Below are 26,845 nucleotides of genomic sequence, written 5' to 3'. Positions count from 1 at the left end.
GGAAGGACTGGTGTTGTCCACTTCATCCAGGACTCTTGGACAACCTTCTCCAAATGACTTGCTCTGCAAGTGGGGTCAGCCCCCATGATACAGGAATGTCACCCCAACATCTTGGGGGGGGGTGCAGAGGCAAGGAAAGCAGAAGTTCAAGGCCCCAGCTGTAGAGTGAACACATAACCAATTTAGTGAGACATTGTTTCAAATTTTTAAAAACTACAGAAAGACTGGGGTGGGGGTGGGGTGGGGGTAGGGATGGGGTAGTGTATTGATCAATGGTAGGAGCACTTGCCTAACAAGTCGAAATTCAATCTCCAATATTGAAAGCGTGAAAAGGAAGAAAAATTGTACATACACACCCCCACCACCAAAATCTGACATCTTTATTTCTCTTATAACCTTGTTGAGCCTCATTTAAAAGGTTTCTAGAATTTTCTTCAAGCTCTCTGGGCAGCGGAAAAAGGGTTAGTGGGAGAGATGTCTTTAAATCATTGATCCTTGTTATTTTTGTGTAAGGGCACCTAGCACAGCCTTCTTGTGTCTCTCTGATTTTTCGTTAGACAAAGCGAAGCGATCCGGCATTTGTGTGACCCTGAAGAGAGCTCTGGGGTGGCACCCCCAGGGGCTGGAAAAGTCACTGGCCAATGTCTGAAATCGGAGGACGAGGACGTCTGAGGCCTGAGGCCAGTGGTTCACATCTACCACAAACAACATTATATATAAAGCGACTGGAATCGTCTCATTTTCCTCTCTGTATAAAGATTCAAACATGGGTAAAATGTGAATTTCTCTAACAAGTGGAGAATTTGTCTCCAGCAAATCTGTTCTGGGATGGTGGTACCTGGTACCCGGACGATACCATCTGTATCGCAACCCTTGTTTATCAGCTCTGAAGCCTCCCCTACCCCCTTTTGTTTCTATTCATTTAATTCAAAGTGAAACACCTGAGCATGCAAAACTAAAATTAGCCAGGGAGGAGGAAAGGTGTAAGTGTACAAACCAGCAGATCTATTAGAGCAGATGGGTTATCAGGTCCCCTGCCACTCCTCAGACGAGGGCCTATTAAACCTGATAATGTCGGCCGCCAGCCATGCCCCCAGCAAAGAAAGAAGGCCGAGGCAGGCCTATTTCACATGCATCAGACACAAGAATTAAATAGCCCGATGTTCCCTAAAAGACTGAAGTACATCTCTTTCTGACATTCATCTCGGGCAAAAAATCCATTGATCTCCATATGTCCCTTGGCAATTATAAAATATTAAAACCAAGTCACATTTTTCTCTTTGGCTTAATTTTTTTTCTCTTTTCACGGCTTTTTATTTGATCAATTTTAACAAGTTAGAAGTAGCATATAATGATAATAATAGCAACACTAACAACAACAATAGTAATTCAGGTTTTTAAAGTTTGGTCTTTCGTTTTTAATTCTGTTGTGGGTTTCTGTTAAAAAAGACTTGAGATCTCTTTCTACACAGAAAGGAGGCAAGCCAGGAGCTCTTTATTGAGAATGCTATTCATTAGGAGGTAGCAGCCTGATATCCAGGCTTTTTCTGTTGTGCACTATTCAAGCTGTCTCGGAATTACCATGTGTTTTAATCCAGGCATGTCTGCTATGGCTGGAGGTTTGTGTAGGCTCCACTGAGATTTTTTTTTAAAGATGTGTATCCTTTCCCCCGCCCCTGTTTTTATGCATTTGTAATTTTTAAGCGTTTGATGTTTGCTAATTCAGAATAGAACATAAATGCTAGCACAGACCTACATAATAAAAATGCAGAATTTGGGGGAGCCTATTTTTCTCAGAATAGCAATTTGGGACTTTTTTTTTTTTTTTTTTTTTTACTTCTTCTTGTCATAAATTATTGCAACACCATCTCCAAATTTAGAAAATCTATTTTATTTTATCTTTTTAAATAATTTCATTTTGATTTTTTATGCATACACACACAGAGATTCTATATACATGTGTGTATACAGTGCCCAGGCATGCCAAAGGTGGGCATCAGGTTCTCTGAAACTGGAGCTATATGTAGCTGTGTGCCATGCAGTATGGGTGCTGGGAACTGGGAACTCAAACACTCTGCGAGATTAAAAACACTCTTAAGGCCTGGAGGGATGGCTCAGTGGTTAAGAACACTGCTCTTCCAGAGGTCCTGAGTTCAATTCCCAGCAACCACATGGTGGCTCACAACCATCTGTAATGGGATCTTGTGCCCTCTTCTGGTGTGTCTGAAGAGAGCAATGGTGGTGTACTCACATGCATTAAATAAATGAATCAATCTTTAAAAGAAAGAGAGAGAGAAAGAGAGAGAGAGAGAGAACAAAAACACTCTTAAGCATTGAGCTGTCCCTCCACCCTGCCTCCCTAAAAAGCCATTTTATAACTGAAAATCATTTGTAGGAAACGATGTGTCTTTTTGTATATGTGGCACTGGAGGCTGACCTGAGGACTAGGCACATGCTCTACCACCAAGCCACTCCCTCAACCCATAAAATAAATCTCTCTGAAAAACGATAAAACCTGTGGTAATTATTTTTCCTCTTTACATTTAGATTTTCTTATGAAATGTCATATTTAATTAATTCCTTTATTAAATGCTTTATTTATATTTCATTGAACTCTTTCCACAGACCTATGGGATCATAGTTTTGTCTCAAGTTTCCAGATTAAGACTACCAGGGACCCCCAAAGCACTAGCAAGTGCTCCTCCTCACATGGCAGGGTCACAGTTAGAGCAGAGACGGGGCGAGGAGCTGGACTGGGTAGTGCTGGCCTGAATCTCGGATGCTTGGGAGACCAATGCAGGAGGTTGGTGAGTTCGAAACCAGCCTTAGTTGTACAGCAAGGTTCATGCCAGCCCAGGTTATGGATGGATACTTTCTCAGTACAGCACAATGAGGGCAGGACCTGGGGACAAACACTGCCAATCATGGGCAAGTCCAGGTCACTACGATATCCAGACAAGGGCCAGGTCAACCCGGGGAAGGTTTAAGGAGCAGTGTTTTCATCTGTCTCTCCGGCAGGGTCCACGATGATCATGGGTTGAACCTGCCTTATTTTGAAATTCTTTTCAGAGAATGAACCATGTTCTTCAGCTGCAATCCTGCCCTGAGACAGGACCCTGTGCGTGATGACTCTATAGAAGCACTGTGGTTATTCCAAGTGGCCAATTATAAACACTTCAAAGAGAATTCAAAATACAGTTTGCAAGACTCTGAGCCCAGTGGCTTCTAATAGGGCTTACCTGGGTTTGTATAAGGAGCCTTAGGTACAGAATTTTCTCTGTAGCTGCCATTGTCATTCTTGTCCCTATTCCTAAAAGTCCATGTGTCTTCTCTGTCACACTCACAATGGCAAACTGCATGTTCCCTTCTGAGAGGGAAGAAGGTGACCCCATAAGGACACAGGTGGCACAGGTGGCACTTTGGTAACCCAAACTGTGCCCCCACCTATGTGTCCCAGACATCTGGAACTCTGAGGCCAAGGCCACCAGCTTAGTGAGGTACACTGGTGGTGGACTTGGCTGTCTCTGGGACTCCCACACTGGCGTTCCCTTTTCTAGCCACCAGCTCCCTTAAGGTCTATCCTATCGAGTGCCTGTTGGGGTATTGTCAGTCCAGCACCTAGAACAACACTTCACGTGGAGTAGGAGGGCTGGAAAGATCTGCTGAGAGAAGAATGTGTGTGTGGTAATGAGTGGAAAGAAGGAAGGGTGTGTGGGTGAGTGGGTGGAGAGATGGAAAGGAAGGATGGATGGATGGATAGATGGATAGACAGACAGACAGCTAGATGATGGATGGATGATAGATAGATAGATAGATAGATAGATAGATAGATAGATAGATAGATGGCTTATAGATGGAGGAATGGGTGGGAAGGAGGGGACCAGTCTGAAAGATGGATGGATGCAGGACAGTTAACCAATTCTCATAACCCATGGAAGGAGTGCAGCCCCCAAGCAACACAGCATTAGGATTTTTCCAGGTGTGCTCTTCTGTCTACCTGTTTTGAGAATCCCCAGGTGTCCCATTCATTCAAGGCTTAGGTTTTACCCAGGCTTCCCTGGGAGCTTCATGTGCATTTGCAGGTTTGAGACCACAGCTCTCTAAAGAGTCAGGCTGGCTGGTCTCCAGGAGATAAGTTCTCTTACTTAGTCACACCTGGCTTGTGACTGTATACACACACACACAGGTCCCTCAGCAGAAGGCTTTGTTTTGGCCCTGTGTTGCCCAGATCCTGCCGAGTGAAGGCCCCCTTCTCCTCTTTTCCCTTTCCCTTGGCCTGCACCTTAAGTATGAGAATTCGTCCACACCATCCAGTTCTCTTGGGGAGGTCTCAATGGCCTTTTTCTTCACAGTCTCTTCCTCCTGGAAGCGGCTCCTGCACTTTAGGAGATGTAAATAACCGTGTAGTTTCTTTTTGGAGGCTTCATTTGTCCCATCTGTAAAGTGGGGGTGAAAATGATAACCAGTTTGTCTCACTATGCAGCTACCTTGTGACAGAGAGATCTCTACAAGTTATAAAAAATACAAGCATAAACCTTCTACATCCATTTGATTTGGTACTAGGGATTAAATTTAGGACCCCGAGCTTGCTATGCTAACAAACACTCCATCACTGAGCTAAAGAACTGCCATCCCTAGCCTTTTAAAAAATATCTTTTTACCTTTACCTTGAAACAGAATGTAGGTTACCCAGTTTACCTTGACCTCACTCTTCCACCCTCCTGCCTCAGCCTCCTAAGTAATTGGAACGACAAGCCTGTACTGCAGGCTCACACATGCTCCTTTAAATCTTGAGCCCTAAAGTGCACACGTAGGATCATTTCCTTCCTTCCCTGGTACAGACAAGATGATGCTCGTGTCCTTAAGGCTGAGCCAATGTCAGGTCTGGAGGACAAAGGGGTGGGAAATGGGACTCTCAGAGTTTAGGGTAGGACCTGAAAGTTGCGGTACCTCTCCACGTTTCTGTTGTCAAGTTTTCTTTCTTAATTTTTAATTATGTGTATGTCTGGTGTGTGTGTGTGTGTGTGTGTGTGTAGCATGTGCAAATGAGTGAAGGTGTTCGAGGACACCAGAGGAGTCATCCACTTTCCCAAAGTTGGAGCTATAGGTGATGCGAGCCACCTGACGTGGGCGTTAGGAATTAAACTCAGGTCTCCTGGAGGAGACAGTCATACATGCTGTGAACCACTGGACCATCTTTCCAGCCCCCATTGTCAAGTTTCAAACATTCAATTTTCTTATATTAGGAATGTGTTTGGCTTTGTAATCATTGAGCCCAAAGGTCTATAAAATACAAAATATAACAGTCACTGGTGTCTGTGAATGGTGTGTATGAGAGAGATGGGAAGTGGGGTAGGGGGAGATGGATAGTCAAGGCAGCCAAAACCGGTTCACATACCCCCAGCCAGCCCGTGTTAACATGCTGTTCTTTCACAAACTTAACATGGCCTTCGAAATTCCCAAATCCCCCTCACTCTGGAATGCAGTGATATTGAATTAAAAATGGTCCCATGTTAAAAACAAAACACAACAAAACCCGGTGAGCCTTGTTTCCCTGTAACAACACCCTCGTTTAAAGGTCATGGTGTGGGGCTGCAGGGGTGGTGACCTAAGACCCTTCCCTGCTTACCTGTAGTTTTGATCTGAGGCCTGTGTGTTCAGAAACACTCTTTCCCTCTGAGTCTCAGCAGCTAAATAAGTTGCAGGCCCTTCAGCTATACTCATAAAAATTTGCTTCCAGACAACATGGTCTGTTTATTGTGTAATAATCGAAATGGCACTAAATCGCCGTGATTGCCGAACACTTAGGAATCGTATTAACCTCTTCAGTGCTAAGTGGGTTTCTGCTGTTCTCCAGCTCTTCAGACAGGCTTCTGCCACCAGACCTTCCTTATCCAGTGTTAGAGAGAAATGAAAATTCTCAGGCCTGAGGCTGAGGCAGAAGGATTATAACTGTAAGGTCAATCTGGGCTATATAGGGGGTTAGAGGTAAGCCAGGTCAACTTAGTGAAACTCTTGTCTCAAAAACAAAAACTGGAGATTTCCCCAGCAGTAGAGCCCCTGCCTAGAATCCCTCAGTGAGGGGCTGGGGGCGTGGCTCAGTGGTAGAGCCCCTGCCTAGAATCCCCCAGTGAGGGGCTGGGGGCGTGGCTCAGTGGTAGAGCCCCTGCCTAGAATCCCCCAGTGAGGGGCTGGGGTTGTGGCTCAGTGGTAGAGCCCTTGCCTAGAATCCCCCAAGTGAGGGGCTGGGGCTCGTGGCTTAGTTCTAGAGCAATTGTCCAGTAAGTGCAAAGCTCTGGGTTCAATTCTCAGTATGCCCCCAGACAAACACACAAAAGCAAAAGCCTCAGGCTCAAGGTGTGTACTGGTAACAGGCTAGATCCTCCTTGCTTGCTGTTAACCAAAAGAGTTTCATCTGAATGGGGGATAGAGCCGAAATGGGAGCTGCCTTCTGTTGAATGCTCCCAGAGATCTGATTGCCCATCCTTGGCCCCCAGATTCCCACTTCTGTCCCCTGGCTTCAGCGCATGTGTATTTTGATGAGTTGCTTTGGAAAATAGATTCTCCTAAGAGAAAGGAAGAGAGCTGCCTGGTCGCTGAAGCTGCCTCCGTTGAGAAGTTGCTGGGTCCTAGGAGCGGTAGCCCCTGCTACCCTGCAGGAGGCCTGGCTGCAGTGGCCTTGGCATCCCTGGGCCTTGTTGCTGAGCGGCAGGCAGGCCCGGGAAGGAAGAGTTAACCAGAAATGGAGCGGCGCTGCTCCGGGGCAGGCAGCCTCGCTGCAGAACAGAGCAGCATTCGTGCGAAGGCAAGTCATTTCCCGAAACAGTGCAGACACACGGCCTCGGGCAGCCTAAAACCTTTGGAGACCAAAATGGCTCGCAGGGGTTGGAAGTAATAAGGTGTTTTTCCCTTCTTTCTCCTTCACTGAGATTCTGTGAGGTTGCTTTGCATGGCTGGGGAACAATGGTCCAGTGTTTTTTGGTATTTTCAATGGGTATTAAGACCCATTACATTGTGACATTTTTAAGATTGGTTATCCTGTAGTTTGGTGTTAAATTGAAGTTGTTTGTTTTGAATTTAATTCTTTCATTTTTCAAATAGTAAATGTGGAGTTGCTGTGGCTCGGCATGGGGCTGGCTTGCTGAAGCAAGGTTTAGGTAAGGAGCACAGGTCACCCCCAGACCTTGGCAGAATTTGCCTGGGTGGTACTTAACCTATTTCCCTATGAGATAGTCAATGAAGCCCTTTGGAGGCCACTTTCAAAACTAGGGGGTAGGGGTCATCTCCACTGACTCTCAAGAGCAACGGGATAGAAGCAGCGTTTTAATAAAATGTTCTATGGCCAATCTGTTATGGCTAATGCAGCCTGCATGTAATTATTTCCTCTCTATGTCTACGACAGCAGTCAAATCGGCTCCCATCCAACAAATGACCCAGCAGCAGTGGGCCAGCCGCCACTGAAAATGACATCTGTTAACTCTTTGTCACATGCCCCGTCCTTCCCTCTTTCTCCTCAAACGGCTCTGCGGCTAATTAGGCGCAGAGCATCTGACACAGGCTCTCGAGTGGAAAGACCTGCTTAGGGGCAGGGAAAAGTCTGGCTCCAAGTAATTCTCTCCTTTCTCCCCCTTAAAAATAAAATAAAATAAAGAACCATAGCAAATTGCTATAAAATAAACATTCATTCAGAGCGCCAGAATAGGTTGTAGGAATATGTTTTGATTATGCCCCAAGATTACAGGGTTACTGTATGGCTTGGTGTCTTGAGACCCAGGCTTTTGTGGGAGGGGAAAAAAAATCACATCAAATTCTTGTTAAACCCTAAGAAATTTTCCATCAGAGGAAGAGAGGCAGCCAACAGTACCCCTGATGCCCATGACTTTAGGATCAGGCACACATCTGTCCAGCCATTACCAGCCCTGTTAATGGAAAGCAGTTTCATTGTAATTGGTTGCTGGAACTTCAAATGACCAATCTGATAAGCGCAAATTTAGGACCAGCCCCAGCTAAGGGGCACACACTGCCTTTGCATTGGACCAGACTTCCTAGAACCTGTGTGTAGCAACTGTATCCATCACTGGATTTGGTACTGTACTGTGCTGGTAGAGGTGAGGGTGGTAGTTCCTTCTCCTCGCCTTCCATCCTTCCCTCAGCTGCAGAATTTCAATCATTCTGGAATCCATAGTTCAGGGCTGAACATCTGTGATCTGCTATTGGAACCCTCACATTGTTCTCAGCCTGTTCACCCAACCTGGGCTCATGCCAGGTATCTCAGCTATGTGATTGCCTGCTGGCTTCCCCACATGGGGGTCCTCCAAAGCTTTGGTCACAATGTCGCTAACTTACTACCAGAGGACCAGAACACCACCATCCACACCACACCACCCCCAAACCTGCCTAGATGCTTGCTTGACCTTGCAAGAGCAAGCATGACTTCCTTATCTTTGCCCATCTGGAGGGAGAGGAGCCAGAGGGGCATGTGACATGCTCCAGGAGAACCTTCCAAGCCATTCCTAGCCTGGAGGAAACTCTGGGTAGCTACATCCTGGCTGTAAAACTGAGCATCTTGGGAGACTCAAAAAGTCTTACTTTGCCCTTGATGGAGCAAATCAAAGGATGCTGCCATGTCCCAGATGCAAGCAAGGAGTATTATTGGGGGGTCAGCTAAGGGAACTTGTTGCACCCCAACACTCTCAACACTGACTGCATTTCTTTTATCATTTCTTTTCTCCCTCCCTCTCCTCCCTCTCTCCTCTCCCTTTCTTTTCCATGCAAGGGATCAAGCCTAGGACCTTACACATGCTGGGCAAGTTCTGTACCACTGAACTATACCCACAGTTCCTCTTTGCCAGTTCAGATAGCAATATATTTTAGTACCACTGAAAACCCCTATCACCACAGGGCTGTCAAGATGGTTAAAAGAGTCTGCTGCTGTTGCAGAGGACCAAAGTTCAGTTCCCAGTACCCACTTCAGGCAGCCCACTTCACAACTGCCAGCAACTCCAGTGCCACAGTATCTTACTCCCTCTTCTGGCCTCTTTGGGTACTGCACCAATGGGTTTCCTTTGCATGCTTAAGGAAATGAGTTTCCTTAAGAATGCAGCACTAGGAAAGCAGACCCTGCACCTTGCCTGGGTAGCACAATAGAGCCCTGCTGGTGTGGATACCCTGAAGACATAAGAGCAAGAGAGCTGGACCTGGCTCATGTGGGCTGCAGCACTGGGTGAGCTAGCCAGGGCTATCTGAAGAGCTCACCCTGGTGGTGTGGGTACGAGAGAGCTGGTAGGCTGACCAACTCAGCTACCACCAAGACCCAGATCCAGGGCTTTGAGTTGGCCCACCCCAACATCTACCCCATCTATGAATTTCTTGAGTGCATGAAGGTACCCACCCTAGAGATCCAAAGCTGCAGGATCTCCATGACACAGGGCAACAACAAGGTATCCAAGAGCAGTCCCAGAATTCAGTACTGATATTGTAGCAGAAGCCAGAGGCCTCAAACCAGACCAAAGACTCTTGGCGGTGAATATTTGCAAGCCAAAAAACTGTAGACAAAAGGGTGCACTGTGGGACACACTGGGACACACCACAGCTTCCATGATATCTTTTCTTTTCTTTTCTTTTCTTTTCTTTTCTTTTGTTGGGAGGTTAGAAGGGCAGAGGGTGAGAATGAAGGGATGGGGAGATGAGTGGGATTGGGGTACATGGTTTGGGGTACATGATGTGAAATTCACGAAGAATGACTAAAACGACTTAAGAAGAAGACGGCTGCTCAGACGAGGTAATCTTGGAGTGGGGAGAACAAATCTGGGGGTGGCAAACATGAGGAAAGAGACTTGTTCCGTGTGGCCTACCATGCCAGGATTACAGCTTAACCCCATCAAAGGGGCCTTAGATCTTAAATCAAAACTATACTCTTTAGTTCTGTCCTTCAATGTTTGTCCTGGATTTAAAAAAAAAAAAAAAAAAAAAAAAAAAAAAAAAAAGCTGTGAGCCAGGTCTTTTCTGTTTCCCACTTATAGACACCAACCAATCCATCCAAACAATACGATCTGATTAGAAATAAGTTATTACAGAAGCAAATATTCAAAACAACCTTTTTAAAAATACTTTTTAAATTTTATGTTTATGGGTGTTTTGCCTACATGTGTGTTTCTGTGCACCACGTGTGTGCACTGCCTTTGGAGGCCAGAAGGAGCAGTTGGATCCCCTAGAGCTATGGTTACAAATGGTTTTGAGCACTCATGTGGGTGCTGGGAATCAAACCTGGGTCCTCTGGAAGAACAGCCAGTGCCCTTAACCACTGAGCCGTCTCTCCAGCCCCTATTTAGTTTTTTCAAATGCACTGTGTGCATGGGCAGAGGGGTTGGGGGAGGTGTGTGTGTGAGAGTAGGTGTCCTCAGAGACGAGAAGAGGTATTGTATCCTCTGGAGCTGAACTTACAGGTAGCTGTAAGCCACCTGACATGGGTGATGGGACCTGAACTCTGGTCCTCTAGAAGAGCACCAGGTACTAGTAACAGCTAAGCCATGTGTCCAGCCCTGGAACCATCTTGGGATGAGCACACACAACATTGTTCCCTGATGGATTTGGACCAGTGAGTGAGATTGCAGTTCCCTAAACCTCATCAGACACACAGCCAAGCATGGGACTGAGACTGGGCTGATGCTGGGTCATCTGACAGAACCCCCTGCCCCCACACCGTGACAGGTCACATTATTGTGTGTCACTGGTGCAAGACTCAGAATGGAGACCTTGATGTTGAAGAAGAGACTAGATGGAGCTGGTGGGAAGTCAAGCCACAGTGTGGCTCTGCCCCACCTCCTCCCTTAGCAGTAGTGCTGGCGGTGAGCAGGTGCAGGAGACTAGCCACTATGTTGCTACCATGACGTCCTTTTCAGTCCACACCCCCATCCCACACCCAGGGTGCTGATTGCAGGGAGGCCCTTGAAAGGTGTTTCGGGTTACCTGTGAGGCCAGAGCCCTGCCATCCATGGGTCTGAGACTATGGACTCTGGGATCAGGCCCTAACGTTTCCTTTTAGACTCTGTCCAGAGTCTGCACATGTGGGTTAAATTAGAGCAATATGTTTTTCTAACAGCGTCTTGGCTGAAAAGTCAAGCAGATAAATGGAAACAAACCCAGCTTTATGTGAATGAAACGGGGCTGGTGGGAGGGCGACTTCTGCCTACAGGGCTGCCCTGGCGAGGCTGCTCTCTGGTCTCTACCCCACCCCCTCTTCCTCTGTCTGCCTTCCTGACCCCTCTGCTGAGCCCAGGAAGCCCTCTCTAGAGAGTTCCTCACAGATCCTCCTGACAGGCCTCCTGTGCCTCCTAGCCTGCTGTGGCACCCCTTGTGTGCCCGGTGCCGCACCTATGCTCAGCACATCCTGTAGTCGCTAGAGGCAGTTGCCCATCCATTTCTACTTCACATTCATCATCGTGAGTGGGGATGGCATGGAGACTACCTCAGGGGGCTCAGCCCAGCACTGTGTATGACATGTCACATGACACCTTATAGACACGGGATGCTTCTAGAACGACTCATGCTCTCTCCTTACTGTTATTATTCCTTACAGCCCCTCCAAACTCCATCTGGCCTAGGGACTAAGTATGCCTGTTCTCACCCAGTCCTCTTCCCTCTCAGAATCTTGCCTGGAAGGGGGCAGGGACAGTGGCTGTAAGGTCGGGGACAGGTGGCTAGTGGGGTCTTGTTGGTAGACTGGCTTGTGATGCTTCTCTGTTGGGGTATTTTCTTTTACTCTGACAAAGGGTCTTGCTATGTAGTCCAGGCTGGCCCCGAAGTTGTGATCCTCCTGTCTCTGCCATCTGACTCCTGTCATGCCTAAAACTGTTGCAGGTTTAATAGAAACAGGACAGGCGCTCAAACGTAGGCAGCCTGTATCCATCACTCCTGAGCAGCAAGAGCAGATGACATCATTAAGAAAATGCTTAAAACAGACTCCTGGGTCATAGGACATTATCCATATTGATCCCTAAAAGAGAATATTCAAGCACCCCCCCACCTCCCAGCCTTGTCAAGATAACATCGACAAATTAAAATTGTAGATAGTTGTGAGGTTAAAAACAAAAAGAAAGAAAGAAAACTCACAAGCTTGAGAGATGGTTCAGGAAGTGCTGCTGCTCTTCCAAAGGTCCTGAGTTCAGTTCCCAGCACCCACATCAGGTAGCTCACAGCTGCCTGTAACTCCAGTCCCAGGGATCAACCCCTTCCTGGGCCCCCTGGGCACCTGCATTCACACACACACACACACACACACACACACACACACACACACACACAGAGACAGAGAGAGAGAAAAATACAAACCTTTTAAAAAAACAATAATAAAAATCTTTTTAAAAAAATTAAAAATCACTCTGCACTGAGTTGCTTCTGTGGGCCCCTGGGAAAATAAAGAGGAGTGCTATAGGTTGGGCTCCCATAGCTGAGAACTTTCTAGTACTTACTTCCCATTCATGGTCAGAAACTAATTAGTTACTAGAAAGGCTTAAGATTATACCACTTTGTTTTGTAAATACTTGTTTAGACTCTGGTAAATACATAAGGACAGTCTCCCTGGAATCTTCCTCCAGAACCATCCCTGCATTTGCCAGTGCCCTGTGGCTGTTTTTGCCAGTGCCCAGTGGCTGCTTCCCCCCCCCCCCGCCCCCCAGAAACCCTTCAACAGCTTGAATGTCTATTCACATGACCTCCCCCTAGAGACTAGACACTCTGAGCTATAAAGAAAGGGGCTGTGTCCCAACATGCACACCTGTCCCTGACACTGGGGTGCCTAATAAGGACTTTGTGGGAGGCTGGCACTCTGTTTTGGTGTCTTGTCTTACTTAGGAATGAGGATTTTTCTCCTGAGTTTCATACTCCACCTTGTCATTGTATGCAGGAAGCCTGAGGGGCCGCCGTTCAAATGCTTCTGGGTCTGAAGCCCTCCTGCCTGTCATTTATTGCAGCTCTGGACTCAAAGATCCCCTAAGAGGCAGTCTCTTTCCTCATCAGCCAGAACCTAGAGTGTAGCAGCCTGCTGCATAAGCAGATGCTGTAACTGAATCTGTAAAACAAGAAAGAAAGGTAGAAAGTGCTAAGAAAATGGAAGCATGAGTTTATTTTCCTTGTAGGCTACTATAAGTAACTGGTTGTGTGAGCTCGTAATCGCCCCTCTGGGCAGGAGCCTTGGACTAAGACATCCCCTGAAGGAAACCACATGTGTCCCCTTATTCTCCCCTCTCATCTCCTTCTTAGGTCAAAGATCCCCAGGGTCTGGGTTGACTTAAAGGCCTGGGGCACAGAAGTCCCTTCACCCGTCAACAAGGAGCTCTCAGGCACTGGAAGATGTAGGACGGCTGTGAAGGGCAGAGGGAAGTTAGGAAGTCGGCTCCACTTATCAGTTTCCTGAGATCAGAACAGAAGGCAATAATCCCCTTCAGTTCAGATGCTGGGGTTTGGCATTTTATAATTAATTAATTAAGACAAAGTCTCTCTATGCAGCCCAGGCTGGCCTCGAACTTGCCATCTTCGTCCTTCAGCCTCTTTCATAAACAAATTAAAAATAAACCAGATCACTATAGCTGCAATGAAACCCCATGACCAAAAGTGAGTTGAGGAGGAAAGGGTTTACTTGTCCTAAGTTTCCTTATCACTGAAGGAAGTCAGGACAGGAACTCAAGCAGGGCAGCGACCTGGAGGCAAGAGCTGATGCAGAGACCATGGAGGGGTGCTGTTTTTTTTTTTTTAAATAAAAGAAAAGAAGGCTTTATCAGGCTTTGGTTCTTTCTGCTTCCTGGTTTGTCCATTTGTGAGTAGCCTCACCCAGGGAGTGCTGCTGTGCCTGACCCCTGCTTCCCCATCACAGGAAGCTGAGGCAGGAAGATTCCCAAGACCCTGTCTCAAAACAATCAAACAACAAATGAGAGAAAGAAGTGTTTATAACTAACCACCTACTTACCATTTCCACCTCTCTGTTCTTCTTGGTGTTGATCTGAGTTTCTGTTCAATTTTATATCCCTCGGCCTGGAGAACCTCCTCTCCCCATCTCAAGGTTTGCATTTCCTTGACAGAAACCACAGAGAAGGAAGAAAGCGTCTTCATGGACTCTACTTGATTTCTTTACCATTTCTTTTCTTCTTCTTCTACCACTTCTTGAGGTGAAGAACTCCTGGAAATTCTATACCCAGCAGTATCAACCTTTCAATTCTATACCCAGCAATATCAACCTTTCCTTTTTCAGACCGAGCTTAAAGATTGTGTTTTTCTTCTTGATTTATTTGTGCGTGTGTGTTTGTGTGTGTATTGGGAAGTTTGAGGGTATTATATCCCCTGGAGCTGGAGTTACAGGTGGTTGTGAGCCACCCAGCATGGGTGGTGGCTCTCAAACTTGGGTCTCCCACAAACTCAGCAGCACTCTTAACTACTGAACAGTCCCTGTTCCTCATCCCTGCCAATTCCACATTAACCCTTATCTCTACAGTCCCTGTTACATAATGTATCTTTTAAAATATGGTTATTACAGTGTCTAGGATGGTGGCATGCTATAGTCAGCTGCCTTTTCTTAGGATGTATCTATTCCCCGTTGAGTGATTGAGGGAAAAAAATGACCTTTTGGGGGTCACATCTCAGTGGAAGAGCACTTGCTTAACATGTAAGAGGTCCTTGGGTGCGTCTTTAGTGGGATATAAATAAATATAATAACCAGAATAGTTTAGAGATTTATTTTGATTATGTATATGTTCATGCTTCTTGTATATGTGCATGTATATATGAGTGACGGTCCTGGAGTTGGCCAGAAGAGGGCGCCAGATCCCCTGGAGTTGGAGTTACTGGTGGTTGTGCTCCATGCACTATGAGGGCTGAAAATCAAACTTAGGTCCTTGCCAAGAGCAGCAATGCTCTTAACCACTGAGCCACCTCTCCAGCCTCATCAACTGACTAGTTTAAAGATACATTTGAAAATGATTTGTGGGGCTGGAGAGATGGCTCAATGGTTAGCAGCACGGGCTGCTTTTCTAGAATACCTGGGATAAATTTCAAGCACCCATATGGCAGCTCACAACTTGTCTGCAATTCCAGTTCCAGAGGATCTGACACCCTTATATAGACATACATGCAGGCAAAATACCAATGCACATAAAAGAAAAATAAATAAATCTTTTTCTCTGTGTAGCTCTGGCTGTCCTGGAACTCACTATGTAGACCAGACTGGCCCTGAACCAGAGATCTGCCTGCCTCTGCCTCTTGAGTGCTGGGATTAAAGGAGTGAACCACCACCATCCAGCTTATAAACCACCTTTTTAAGTAATTGAAGAATGTGGTGTGCACTCAGACTAGTGTGTGTGCATATAGGTGTGTATGTGTGCATACAGGTATATGTGCATACAGGTGTATGTGTGTGTGCACAGAGGGATACAAGTATGTGTGTGTACATACAGATATATGTGTGTGCATACAGGTGTATATATGTGCATGCAGGTGTGTGTGTATACAGAGTTGTATGCATACAGGTGTGTATATACAAGTGTGTGTGCATACAGGTATATGTATGTGTGCATACATGCATGTGTGTGCGTGTGCATACAGGTATGTTTGTGTGTATACACATATGTGTGTGTATGCACAGAGGGATACAGGTGTATGTGTATACAGGTGTGTGTGTACACACAGGGATACAAGTGTGTGTACATACAGATGCATGTGTGTGTATATAGGTGTGTATATATGCATGCAGGTGTGTGTGCATATAGGGGTGTATGTGTACATACAGATATGTGTGTGCATACAGAGTTGTGTGCATACAGAGTTGTGTGCATACAGGTGTGTGTATACAAGTATATGTGTACATAAAGGTGTATGTGTGTGTGCATACAGGTATGTGTGTGTGCATGTGCATACAGGCATGTATGTGTGTGTGTGTGTGCATGAGCATACAGGTGTACATGGATGTGCACCAGAGGTCTGCAATGGATATCTTTCTTAGTCACTCCCCACCTTATGTTCTGAGGCCCGGTCTTTTACTGACCTGACTAGGCTGGCTGTCAGCAGGTCCTAGGGATCTGTCTGTCTTGCCCTTCTCAGTGCTGAGACTAGAGGCTGTGCCCAGCTTTTTCTATATGGGTCCTGAATATGGAGCACTGGTCCCTATACTTGTATATTAAGAACTCTGCTGACTGAATAATTTCCCTAGCCCAGAACTGTGGGTTTCTTTAATACTCGAAAGCCCTGAAGTTTCTGTTTTTATGTCTCTTTGCCCCGGGGTGGTTGTCTTGTGTGTTGAGTGCACCTGGATGTGCTACTCACACATAGGTACACAGTCCTGGCTCTGGATCTCGGGAGGAATGTTGAGGCCCTTTCTGTTGTCGCTGTGTCTGTCTTTGCTCTCATCAGCATGCACGAGCATGCTCCCAGCCAGGGATCAGGGATCCCAGTCGCTCTCCTAAGCAGTCTTCTCAGTGTTAGAATTCCTCTTCACAAGAGTGGACTTTCTAGGACCCAGGGCTCATGGAAAGATCTTAGTTCTAGGCTTTTAGCTCCTTTTCTGCTTCTCCCGGAATTATGCTTTCTTTTATTATCTCCTGTTGCAACCATGCAGTGCATTCAAAGGGTTTTTGCTAACTACAAAGATTGCTTACTCTCACCAGGTCTTAGCCACTCCTTACGTGCAATCATGTTTCCCTCCTCAGCCCAGGCTGAGGCTGAGATGGAAAGCTGTTACTTTCTCTCTATTTTTTTTTCCAGGTTCATTTTACTTTAATTATGTGTATGTGACTGTGTGTATGTGTGTGTCTGCACCTGCATTCGGGTGCCCACAGAGGCCAGAAGAAGGCATCAAACCCCCTGGAGCTGAAGTGGGATTGTGGGGAACTATTACCCAGAGCAATGGCTGTGTCTTTGCTGGAGCCAAGCAGGATGAGGAAGGCGGCTGAGAATTTTAGAGAGGGCAGCAGGCAGCTATTTTAAGGATTCAGGAGTCATGTTTCCCACAGGTTGCTGAGATATAACCAGGAAGCCAGGAGCCTGGGCCATGCTGTGGGGTGTCAGTTTAGAATTAGAAGCACTAGTACAGTCCCATCGTTTTCTATAAACATCCGTACAGAAACAAATACATACAAAATCACAAGCATATGTGTATACATGTCTTGGGATATTCCCACTGGGAACTGATACCCTGATAGCCACCACCTTGTCTCTTGATGCCTAAATAATGTTCTCCAGCAAAGCAGATCAAAGTTCATCCGAGGCGGGGCAGCTTCTGAGGCTGGTCAAGACAAGAGACAACTGCAAGCTAAGATGTGTACCAGGAAGCAAGGTTTACTCGGCTGCCGGAATGGGGTAGGGAGGCTGGAGAGAAGGCTCTATGCCACTTACTGCTACAGAGGACCCAAGTTTGGTTTCCAGCACACACATCAGGCAGCTCACAACCACCTGTAACTCCAGCTCCAGGGGACCCAACCCCATTTCTGACAACGGTATGCACATACATTTATATACATAGACACATAAGTAAAACAAACAAACAAACAAAAACTTTTTTAAAAACAGAGTGTGGCATGACCAAAGGATGTCAAAGCAAAGCCAGGTATGATAGCTGCGGAGGTGGAGGCTGGAAGATGAGGAGTTCAAGGTCATCTTCAGCTACATAGTGGGTTCAAGGCTAGCCTAAGGTACCTAAGACCTCTTGTTGTTTTATTTTGTTCTGTGGTTTGTTTGTTTTTGGTTTTGTTTTGTTTTGTTTTTTGACAGGGTCTATCTGTGTTCCCTTGTCTATACTGAAATTAGTTCTGTAAACCAGGCTGGCCTTGGACTCAGAGATCCGCCTGCCTCTGCCTCCCATAAAGGCAAGTGCCACCACCACCCAGCATAAGATCTGTTCTTTAAAAAAAATGTTTTTAATCAAAAGAGACATGATTAGCCAACAGTAAACGGGTAAGTGAAGCCTCAAAATAAATCGTGCAAACAATGGCTCATTCCCCATTGGAGGAAGCGGACATGAAAAAGTGGGAAGAGAATGTAAGTGGCTGAAAGAACAGGGGGGTCTACAGCTAAGTGAAGGGAGGGGCTATTATGAGCAGGGTCCACCCACCTAGTCTTTATGAATCACAAAGCAAAGGGGAATAACCTCTTGGAGGGCAAGCCCAGCACCACAGCATCTCAGTCTCCTCATCGATGGAGACCATAGCTGCGTTAGTCCACTTTCTATCACTATAACAGAATGCCTGACACTGGCTACTTATAAAGACAACAGGGTCTATTTAGCTCCCATCTTGGGATGCACCACAGGGTGTGAGCTGTGTCAGCGTGTGACACAGGTGATGCTCCTTTTGTACAATCCTCTTCAGACTCCAGGATCTCATGATTCAAGATTCATGAAGCTTCCTCCCAGAACACACCATTGTGACCCTGGGCTCACCCACTAATCACCACCTCTTAAGGATTCCATCTACCCCAGGACTGCCAGCCCAAGAAGCACGCCTTGCATGAGCCCTTGGGAGGGGGTCATAGTTAAACCACATCCAGCTGTAGACATCAGTAACACAGCTGGGTATGGCAGCTTCTGACTGTCGTCCTAGCACTGAGGAAACTGAGGCAGGAGGATAGACATAAGCTTTCTGGGGTATGCATTGAGTTCTACGTCTGATTTGGCTACAGAATGAGACACTGTCATCTCAAAATACCTCCAACCAGCAAAAAGCAGCCTGGGGTACATAGCAAGAGCCTATCAACAAACGAAAACCCCAAACCAGCTAGCAGCGGTGGCACACGCCTTTAATCCAATGTTATCCTCCTTGTTTCTCTGCAGGTCTCTCCTGCCTTCTCTCCCTGTCTTCCCCTGCCTCGCTGATTGTTCCTTGGGGACATTTCGTGTTCCTCTTATTTATTTATTTCTGAGACAACATCTCCTTGGAGCCCTGGGTGTCCATGAGCTCACGATGAAGCAGAGGATGCTCGTGAATGTACAGCTCTCCTGCCTTTGCCTCCTGGGTGCTGGGGTCACAAGCTCACCTCACCGTATCTAGTTTTATTTGATGCTTGGGATGGAATCAGGGTATCACACCTGCTGCTTAAGAATTTACCCACAAAGCACCAGTCTCAACCCTTGATGCCCTGACTTCTCAGTACTGAAAGCTCTGAACTCTCCTCCTCTCCCCTCCTCTCCCCTGCCCTTCCCTCTCCCCTCCTAACCTCTTCCCTCCCATGTCCTTTCCTTTCTTCTCCTCTCCTTCTCTCCCTTCCCTTCCTTTCTCCTCTCCTCTCTTCTCTTCTCTTCTCTTCTCCTGCCCTCCTCTCCCCTCCCTTCCCCTCCCCTCCTTTCTCCTCTCTTCTCCTCTCCTCTCCTCTTGCATTCATTCCTTCAATGACATTATCAGTCTTGGCTTGAAACACCACTGATCTGCTGATGACAGTCCACCTTGTCTCCTTGCCTCCTCCCTGGGTACACACTGCCTCCCTTCACCCCAACTTTTCTACTCCTGTGTCCTGACAGGCATCTTGACCCAACAGCTCCAGCCAAGCTGCCAGACCTCCCCACCTCACTCTGCCTCCACAGTTGGTCTTATCCCAGCAAAAGGCAACTCTGCCCTTGCTTTGCTCAAGCAGGAAGCTTGAGGTCACCACAGACACCCGTGGTCCTCACATCTGGACAGGTAGAAGATATTGTCTACTTTAAAAAAAAAAAAAGATTTTAAAAATAATTCTGAGTGAGAGACTCAGATGCACTGGAACCTGGTTTACAGACAGGTGTGAGCTGCCCTGTGAGTGCTGGGAATTGAACTCGGGTCCTCTGCTCCTAACCACTGAGCCAGCCCTTCACCATCAGATGTTGGCTTCTTTCTTCAGAGTACATATGTTGCGAGTAACGTCCTCTCCTAACTCCGCAGCCTCCACTCTAAACCAAGCCACCTTCAGCTCTCCTCTGGGCCTTCACTGCAGCATCCAGCCGTGTCCCCGTCACCCCCCTGCCTGACCCTCAGCAGCAGCTCAAAGTGATTTCTGAGACTGGGACTCTGCAGAAGCCTATGTTAAGCCCTTGAGTGCAGATGGTTCGTGTGGAATGCTTCCTAGGTGTGTGTAGAAAAACAACAGGGAAGAAAGGAAGGGAGGCAACGCAAGGTGTGTTTAAGTGAGGGGCCACAGGGTAACTGGAACTTGAGTTCCCCACTGGGGGCATCTAAGGGACACTGAGAACGTGTCTCCCACTGACAAATGCAAGAGGCAAGAAGATATCTAGACCTTTCTACCCTGCCTAATGCCACACTGGCTGACCGTGATTCTCTGGGGCTCTTACTCCCTCGCCTTCCCCATGTTCAAGATTTCCCTTCTGCGATATTCCATCTAAACACATAGGGCTGAGTGAGCACAAACCAAACCCTCGGAAACCACAAACCCCCGCCCCTTCTTTTCTTCAAGTTGTTCTTCCAAGTATTTTGGTCACAGGGACACAAAGTGTAACCAAAGCCCAGCCTCGACTTTTGGGGATCTTTATTTAAACATCCCCATTTCAGTAAGGCCTTGGTAAAAGGAAATCTGAAGACACTTTGATAAGGTACTTGTCATGCAAGCATGACGATCTGAGTTCGAATCCCCAGAACCTACTTAAAGCTTAGCATGAGGTCTGTATTATGAGTGTGCCTGTGGCAAGATGGAAGGTGGACACAGGAGAATCCCTGGAAGCTAGAGGGCCAGCCAGCCTGGAGACAAAGCAGTGAACACCGAGGAGACCATGTCTCAAACAAGATGGAAAGCAAAGGCCAACACGTGAGGCTCTCTGCTGAGCTCTACACGCATGCCAGCACTAACACACGTGGACATGAACACACACACATGTATATGACATGTACATCACACACACACACACACACACACACACTAAAGCACTATTTACAAAGTCACAGGGCAACCAGAGAGATGACACATGACGAGAGCACGAAGGGCTGGTATAGCCAGCCACAATTCCCATCTCTAGTCCATAGGAGGAGAAGAAAGAGACGTTCTCAGAACCAGCCCTATGGAAGAGCCTCCTGCTGAAGCTGAGGCCTTTGGAGGATGGATGAAAGATGCTGACCTCACTGCCTTCCGCCCTCCAGTCTCCCAAGTGTGCTTCCCGACTGCTACAGCCAAGGAGAAGCCAGAAGGCAAGGAAGCAAGAAGCCAGAGGGTAGGGAAGTCCTTTACCCTGTTTGTACTGTCAACCTTCAGGCACGAGGCAGGAAGCCAGGGCAAATCATAGAGATCCCCCAACCCCCACAGGCGACACACACCAAATACAAATATACAAATATACAGCAATGCACACCAAATACTGATATACACACATTCATCCACCTTCCTGCTTCATGTTCACCCCGGCAGCTAGCAGGATGGAGCCTCTGGCTCCTTTGCCTCTTTTATTTAATCCCTCTCCTCTCACAAGGTACCAGTGCTGTCAAGATGGGGTGTTTCCATGGGTTTCTTTTGTTCCCATTCACTGCTGTAACCGAGTACTCGGAACTTACCGTATGCACAACTAAGAGTTTGTCCTTTTAAAAAGATTTATGTATTTGTTATAAATTTTATGTGTACCCAAATGTACTTATGCGCACCACATTCACGTGAGCACCCACAGAGGCCAAAAGAGAACATTGAATCCTATGCAATTGGAGCTGCAGGTGGGTAGGTGGGTCTTAGGAACTGAACTCTGGTCCTTTCCAAGAGTAGTTTGTGCTCTTCACTACTGAACCACCTCTTTAGCCTCTTGTTGTTTCTTCGTTTGTTTGTTTTCCCAGACAGGGTTTCTCTGTGTAGTCCTGGCTGTCCTGGAACTCACTCTGTAGACCAGGCTGGCCTCGAACTCAGAAATCTGCCTGCCTCTGCCTCCCAAGTGCTGGGATTAAAGGCATGTGCCACCACTGCCTGGCATCTCTTAACACTTCCACTGGGGGTGGAGCTCGGAGTTAAGACTCATACCTCTCTTGCAGGGGACCTAGCATCCATGTCAGTTGGCTCACAACTGCCTACAATTGCAGCTCTGGCCTCTGTAGAAACCTGCACACATGTGACATACACAGACACACATAAATAAATATATATATAAGTAAACATATAATAAGTAATAATATAAATATATAACAATATATTTATTATATTAGTAATTGTCTTAGGGTTTTACTGCTGTAAACACACACCATGAGGTGTCTATAAGGAAAACATTTCATTGGGGCTGGCTTATAGGTTCAGAGGTTCAGTCCATTTTCATCAAGACAGGAACATGGCAGCATCCAGGCAGGCATGGTGCAGGAGACTTCTACATCTTCATCTGAAGGCTGCTAGTGGAAGACTGACTTCCAGGCAGCTAGGAGTAGGGTCTTAAAGCCCATGCCCACAGTGACACACCTATTCCAACAAGGCCACACATACTCTAACAAGGCCACACTTCTAAATAGTGCCACTCCCTGGGCCAAGCATATAGAAACCATCATAGTAATATGTTATTATATGATTGAAATATTATGGGGCTGGAGAGATGGCTCAGTGGTTAAGAGAGCTGACTGCTCTTCCAGAGGTCCTGAGTTCAATTCCCAGCAACCACATGGTGGTTCACAACCATCTGTAATGGGATCTGATGCCCTCTTCTGGTGAGTCTGAAGACAGTGACAGTGTACTCATATACATAAAATAAACAATTCTTTAAAAAAAAATATAATAAATAATAAATAAATGTATGGTAAATAAATGTATGATAAATAAATAAAAATAAATCTCAAAAGGTTTTCTTGTTATCCTTTTTTTTTTTCTTTTCAGTGCTGGGAATGAACCCCATGGCCTTTCATCTATTAGGCAAATGCTCTACCACTGAGCTACATCCCCAGTCACCACCACCACCACCACCACACCACCATCACTGTCATTATTTTGTGATATTGGGATGGTACCTAGAACCTTGCAAGCACTCAACTACATCCCCAGCCCTCAACTGTGAGTTCTTGAGTAAATTTACTACTCACCTGTGGTAGACACAAGAATACACGGAGATATCCACATATCCTCAACTTAGGCATCTGTGTATAGGAAAGATTATGTTATCACTTGACCGTAAAGTAGGAGGTTAGTTTGGATTATCTGGATGGATCCAGTGTAATGACAAGAGTTCAGAAAAGAGAGAGTCAGAGAGATTTAAGGATGCTAGGCTGCTGGCTTTGAGGCTGGAGAAAGAAACCACAAGCCAAGGACTGCAGGCTACCTCTAGAATCTAGAAAGAAAAAAAAAAAAAGTTTCTACCCTAAGCTCACCAGGAGAGAGCATGGCTCACAGTCTTGTGAGTTCTATTTCATACTCTGGCCTCTAGAACAAGAAAAAAAAAAACAAAAACATTGTTTTGTGCCATAGGGTTTGTGGCAGTCTGTCTCAGGCAATAGGAGACACCAACATACTTGCCTTTGCAAAAAAAAAAAAAAAAAAAAAAAAAAAAAACAGGTTCTTTTGCTTGGTGTGGCCTTTTTTAAATGACAATTATTCTGTGCAGGGTGGGTAGGTACATGAGTTTGTACACGCACCACGGAGTACATACAGAAGAAAGGGACAACTTGCAGGAGTTGGTTCTCTTCTCCTACTAGGTGTGTCCTAGGGCTTGAACTCAGGTTGTCAGAATTAGCTGCAAGCACCTTTACCTGCTGAGCTATTTCAAAGGCCCCACTTGTATAGCTGTTCTAGATGTAGCTTTCATGAATAAATAGGACTTTTTTTCTGGCTTTATTTTTGTTTGATTTTGAGATAGGTTCTTACTGTGTAGCTCAGACTGGTCTCAAACTCACTCTGTAATCTAAGCTAGCCTCAGACTCCCTCTGTAGCCTGGGCTAACCTTTACACTCCGGGTGTTCTCGAATTCTGGGATTGTAGGGGTGCCTCCCCATGCCCAGACAAATGAGACTATTAAATGCTCTTTCCCTGTAGGTTGGGAGAGGCTGGGTCAGTGTATGGACAAAAGGAGCTGGCTACTTGTGTCATCCAGATGGCTCAGTTCCTAGCCTCCAGTAGAGTCTCTTCTAGTCACTGGACCTGTGACTGCCTGGCTGATGTAGACACTAAATATCCCTGAAGAGTGACCACTCCCTCAGCAACTTCTAGCTCATAAAAGTTTTGTCTACCTTGTTTTTTTAGGACACCAGGGACCTCTCCCCCTATTTGACTTTTCTAAATAAAACTGAAAATGTATTTATGTATATAATTTTTTTTTTAATTAGTCCTCCATCATGGGGTGCCTAGCCCCGGCTGATGTATCTGCAAAAGACCCCTACATTCAAGGCTCAAGGAAAATCAAAGAAAAAGAGAAGAGCCAGAGGACCAAGATGCCTGCTCTGAAACAGTGTCTTCTAGACATGACAGAGAAGCTGCGCCCCCCCCCCCCCCCCCCCCCGTGAAATGCTCACAATATGGCCGCCTAAACAAGACCTGTGATAGGAGAATGCCACAGGCCCCACTCCTAGATGAGGAACGACAGAAAACCAATGGCTGTGGAAAGAGAGAGTGGGTTTTCTCTAAGGATGAGCCCGAGAGGTTACACAGGCCCCAGTGGTTAGCCCTAAGCATGTGTGCGCATGAGCGACACAGAACACTCACTGTGTTGTGTGTGAGCGTAACAGCTATGATTAAAGGTGAGGGCATGAGAGATGGAGAGGCCCCAGCAGTCAGGAGTGCTGCCTGCTCTTCCAGAGGACCTAGGTTCAAGTCCTAGCACCCACATTTTGGCTAACAATTTTGTATAACTCCAGTCTCAGGGTATCCATCATCCTCTTCTGGCCTCCATGCAGACACATACTACACATCCATAAACACTGGCAGAACATTCATGCACATGAAATAAAATAGGGCATGATTTTGAGTTGAGGGATAATATGGGAAGAGTAACCGTATGTCTTAGTTAGGGTTTTACTGCTGTGAACAGACACCATGACCAAGGCAATTTTTATAAAGAACAACATTTGATTGAGGCTGGCTTACAGGTTCAGAGGTTCAGTCCATTATCATCAAGGCAGCATCCAGCAGCAGACATGGTGCAGGAGGAGCTGAGAGTTCAACATCTTCATCCAAAGCTGCTAGTGGAAGACTGGCTTCCAGGCAGCTAGGATGAGGGTCTTAAAGCCCACACCCATGGTGACACACTTCCTCCCACAAGGCCACACCTACTAATACTGTCACTTCCCGGGTCAAGAATATTCAAACCATCACACCATATATGAGGTTCTCAATAAAATAATAATAATAGTAATAACAGAAGAAGTTGTCTTCTTCTAATTCTTCAAATCAAACCAGGCAGGTGGCAAGGTCCCGGTAGCGTCTCTTAGTGCAGGCCTGGTCAGCTCTACAGCTGGGCACCACCCTATGGGTGTGAGCCTTCTGGATACAAACCTCCCACATAGCCAGGAGGGGAAAGGGAACTGGAAGGTGAGAGTGAAGAAGAGGCTGTGTATCCGGGAGGTGACTTAATGAATTCCCCTCTCAGGCCTGCCTTTCCACATGGTCCCTCCACCAGAGCATGGGAACTAGGGGAGGTTCATGGGAGGGGATGGGGGCAGGAGAGTGAGGTGGCACTCGAAACTTCTCCCTGATGTAAGATGAGTGCCAAGGCCAGTTTAGCGGCTCGGGTGGTGCCTGTTGGGATGAGCTATCCAAACCACCCTCCCCCTCTTTCTGGTCCCTATCCAGCAGCCTTGCTCCCTAGCAAGCTGCATACCTACAACCTGTGTTTGGAGGTGGGGGCTTTCCCGAGTGTCTGGGGCGGTGGGAGAGCCAAGGGGACAGAGGGAATAGGCAAGCCTTCTGCAAAGCGGGACCACTCTAGAGGTGCCTGCCTGTGCCAGCTCCACCCCGATCACAGCTGGTACCCCTGAAACACCGCAGGACTTGAGTTTGCAAGGCAAAGAAGGGAGAAGGGTTGTGAAGAGAAGCCAGCAAGAGAACAAAGGAGGCTTTGCCTGAGAAGAGAGGGAGGTACCTTCCACTGAGGCCTAAGGGCCTGGGGAAGTGAGTCACTGGGCCTCCGGGTTGGACCCACCTCTGGGGGCTCCGTGGGATTGAAAATGCAGCCCAGCTGGCCAGGCATAGGCCCTGGGGTGCGGCAGGGGTTGTCAGTCTTTGGAGTCTGTTGGGTGGGGTTTTCCCCAGCACCCCCACCATTCCCGCCCCCAGGACCTGGTGTGCGTCCAGCCTGGAGGCCTTGGCGACTGTTTTATGCCTCATTAGGCACAGCCAGGCGGGGCCCCATGCCACTACAGCAGCCACAGCCACCCGGGGGCGGTGGGCGTGGTCCCCTCTACCAACTCTCAGCAGGGATCGGGGTTCTATAGCCTTTCGCAAAGCCACACTGTGCCCCTGCCACAGCAAGGCATCTGTGCTTCCGGAAGGTGGCGCCCTGTTGTTCCAAGCTGCCCCTTTTCTGCCCCCGCCCCGCCCCCCCCAACTCTGGGGATGGGAACTTGGAGATCTCGTTGCACACCCCAGCTTCTTGCACAACCTTCTCCCAATTATTCTGGTATAGTGTGTGGTAACAGGGCGAGCATTCCAGGACCTTGTACTTACTCGTACAAATCTGCCTCCTGTTTGTCTGCAGGGCCAGGCGTGTCTCCTTGGGCCCCGGGAAATGGGGGTGTGTTCGCGTCCAAGAGGGCGTGGCCCGCGTCCGCCGCAGGGGTAGCCGCCCAGCCCTGCGCCCAGCCCAGCCCTTGCAGCCTATTTCGTCCCAAACCGCAGCCACTTCGGGAGCTCTGGACCCGATCCAGAACACAGAGGAGAATGCACTGGTGACATCCTAGACAGAGGCTTCGAGTAGCCAGTCTACTTGGTCCTCAGCAGCTTCAGCCAGCGA

General features: G+C 47.1%; 1 long non-coding RNA gene across 5 annotated transcripts; it reads right to left on the bottom strand.

Annotated features, from left to right (window-relative positions):
• Positions 1 to 1,369: 1,369 nt before the first annotated feature.
• Positions 1,370 to 26,845, bottom strand: LOC143433798 (uncharacterized). Of its 5 annotated transcripts, XR_013070348.1 has the most exons (7): positions 26,560 to 26,845; positions 22,989 to 23,042; positions 16,880 to 17,035; positions 13,964 to 14,067; positions 12,888 to 13,069; positions 12,331 to 12,406; positions 7,712 to 9,943 (listed from the first exon to the last, which is right to left on the bottom strand). It is a non-coding gene; the product is annotated as an uncharacterized LOC143433798 (long non-coding RNA). The 5 variants fall into 5 exon arrangements; XR_013070346.1 differs by lacking the exon at positions 16,880 to 17,035; XR_013070347.1 differs by lacking the exons at positions 7,712 to 9,943; positions 12,331 to 12,406; positions 16,880 to 17,035 and adding an exon at positions 1,370 to 4,436.

This window comes from Arvicanthis niloticus, unplaced genomic scaffold (assembly GCF_011762505.2).
Source record: "Arvicanthis niloticus isolate mArvNil1 unplaced genomic scaffold, mArvNil1.pat.X pat_scaffold_615_arrow_ctg1, whole genome shotgun sequence".
Lineage (NCBI taxonomy): Eukaryota > Metazoa > Chordata > Mammalia > Rodentia > Muridae > Arvicanthis > Arvicanthis niloticus.
This window is presented reverse-complemented; position numbering and strand designations above follow the sequence as displayed.